The 2,932-nt window shown below is 42.6% G+C and overlaps 1 protein-coding gene across 1 annotated transcript in view; it reads left to right on the forward strand.

The window, feature by feature from the left end:
- Positions 1-2,932, forward strand: part of LOC122559891 (fer-1-like protein 4) — a 349,022-nt gene that overhangs the window by 318,211 nt on the left and 27,879 nt on the right. The window lies entirely within an intron of this gene.

Below are 2,932 nucleotides of genomic sequence, written 5' to 3' on the forward strand. Positions count from 1 at the left end.
CCACAGTCCAAAGATGTGCAGGTCAGGTGAATTGGCCATGCTAAATTGCCCGTAGTGTTAGGTGCAGGGGCAAATGTAGGGGAATGGGTCTGGGTGGGTTGCGCTTCGGCGGGTCGGTGTGGACTTGTTGGGCCGAAGGGCCTGTTTCCACACTGTAAGTAATCTAATCTAATCTAATCTAATCTAATCAAGAGATTTCATAAGATAATATCAGGCTTAGAAACTTTGAAACATACAAACATAGAAACTAGGAGCAGAATAGGCAATTTGACCTTTTGAGCCTACTCTGCTATTCCATGTGATCATGGCTGATCATCCAACTCAATAGCACTTTCCCATTTTCTCCCCATATCCTTTGATCCCTTTAGCCCTTCTTAAAAATATAGTGATTTGGCCTCAGCCACTTTCGGGTCTCACCACTCTCTGGGTGAAGACATTTCTCCTCATCTCAGTCCTAAATGGCTTCCTGTCTATCTTTGGACTGTGACCCCTGGTTCAGGACTCCCCAGTCATCTTTCCTGCAGCTACCCTATGTAATTCTGTTAGAATTTTATAGATTTTTTAAAAGAACCTCCCTCTCCATTCTTCTGAAATCAAGTTAATACAGCATAAGCGATCCAGTCTCTCCCCGCACGTTAGTCCTGCTATCCCAGAAAGCTTCACTGCACTGCCTCAAGAGTGAGAACATCCTTTTTCAGATAAGGAAACCAAAACTGCACACAATACTCCAGGTGTGATCTCACCAAGGCCCTGTACAATTGCAGCAACACATCCCTGCTCCTGTACTCGAATCCTCTCACAATGAAGACCAACACTCCATTTGCCTTCTTCACCAGTTGCTGCACCTGCATGCTTACTTAAAGTAACTAGTGTACAAGGACACCCAGTTCTTATTGCATTTTTTAAAAATTCATTAATGGGATGAGGGCATCTCTGGCTAGGCAACATTTGTTGCTCATCCCTAATTGTTCAGAGGCAACCAAATTGCTTGTGTGTCTGCAGTCACATGTAGGCCAGACCAGGTAAGGATGGCAATTTCCTTCCCTAAAGGATATTAATGAACCAGATGGGTTTTTCCAACAATCGATAATAGATTCATGGTCATCATTAGACTCTTGATTCCAGATATTTATTGAATTCATATTCTACCATCCACTGTGGCAGGATTCAAACCAGGGTCCCCAGAACATTATCTGGGTCTCTGGTTTAACAGTCCAGCAATAATATCACTAGGCCATTGCCTCCCCCTTTCCCAACCTGTTGTCATTCAAATAATAATCTGCCTGCCTGTTTTCACTACTAAAGTGGATAACGGCACATTATACTGAATCTGCCATGTAGATGTCCAAAACATATTGAAGCTTCTCTGCATCCTCCTCATAGCATAAACCCCACTCACATATCTTTGCATAGAACATAGAACATAGAAAAATACAGCGCAGTACAGGCCCTTTGGCCCTCGATGTTGCGCCGATCCAAGCCCACCTAACCTACACTAGCCCACTATCCTCCATATGCCTATCCAATGCCCGTTTAAATGCCCATAAAGAGGGAGAGTCCACCACTGCTACTGGCAGGGCATTCCATGAACTCACGACTCACTGAGTAAAGAATCTACCCCTAACATCTGTCCTATACCTACCACCCCTTAATTTAAAGCTATGCCCCCTCGTAATAGCTGACTCCATACATGGAAAAAGGTTCTCATGGTCAATCCGATCTAAACCCCTAATCATCTTGTACACCTCTATCAAGTCACCCCTAAACCTCCTTTTCTCCAATGAAAACAGCCCCAAGTTCCTCAGCCTTTCCTCATACGATCTTCCTACCAAACATCTTCCTGACAAACATCTGCAACCTTGAAGATATGACATGTAGTTCCCTGATCAACATCATTAATATTGATTGTGAATTGCTCTGGTCTAAGCACAGATCCCTGTGGTACTCCACTAATCACTGCCTGCCATTAGGAAGAAGACCCGTTATTCCTACTCTTTGCTTCCTGTTTGATATCCAGTTTTTGATCCATTTCTGTACATGATCTCTGATCCCATAATCTTTTATAAGGGATTTTATTGTGAGACTTCTGAAAATTCAAGTAAATCAACATCCACTGACTCCTCCTTATTCCCTTTCCTTGTTATGTCCTCAAAGACTTCTAGCAGATTTGTCCACAGTCTACCTCAGACAACTTCAATGACAGCTCAGAGAGTTGTGCAAACAGTGAAATGGGAACAGAAACTCAAACTCAAATGGTGAAAGTAGAAATATAAACACAACATAATCATTACAAACAGAAACCATATAAGCAAAACGCAAATTGAAACAGTTTTAACAAGAGGCAGTTTTAAAGTTTGCACATTATACAAAACTTGGAAGCATTGTAAACTGTGATGAGGATAGTGTAGAACTTTAAAAAGATAATGCCAGCTTGGAGTATGCAGATAGGTGTGCCAGATGAAGTTCAATGTGGTGAAGTGTGAGGAAATATAGTTTGTTAGACTATAAGACCCCATAAGACATAGGAGTGGAAGTAAGGCCATTTGGTCCATCAAGTCCACTCCGCCATTTAATCATGGCTAATTGACATTTCAACTCCACTTACCCGCACTCCCTGTAGCCCTCAATTCCTTGCGCGATCAAGAATTTATCAATCTCTGCCTTGAAGACATTTAACGTCCTGGCCCCCACTGCACTCTGTGGCAATGAATTCCACAGGCCACCACTCTCTGGCTGAAGAAATTTCTCCTCATTTCTGTTCTAAATTGACCCCCCACTAATCCTAAGGCTGTGTCCATTGGTCTCCCCGCCTAGCAGAAACAACTTCCTAGAGTCCACCATTTCTAATCCATGCATTATCTTGTAAGCTTCTATTTGATCTCCCCTCAACCTTCTAAAGTCTAATGAATAAAATCCCAGGATCCTCAGCTGT

Source organism: Chiloscyllium plagiosum, chromosome 20 (genome assembly GCF_004010195.1).
Source record: "Chiloscyllium plagiosum isolate BGI_BamShark_2017 chromosome 20, ASM401019v2, whole genome shotgun sequence".
Lineage (NCBI taxonomy): Eukaryota > Metazoa > Chordata > Chondrichthyes > Orectolobiformes > Hemiscylliidae > Chiloscyllium > Chiloscyllium plagiosum.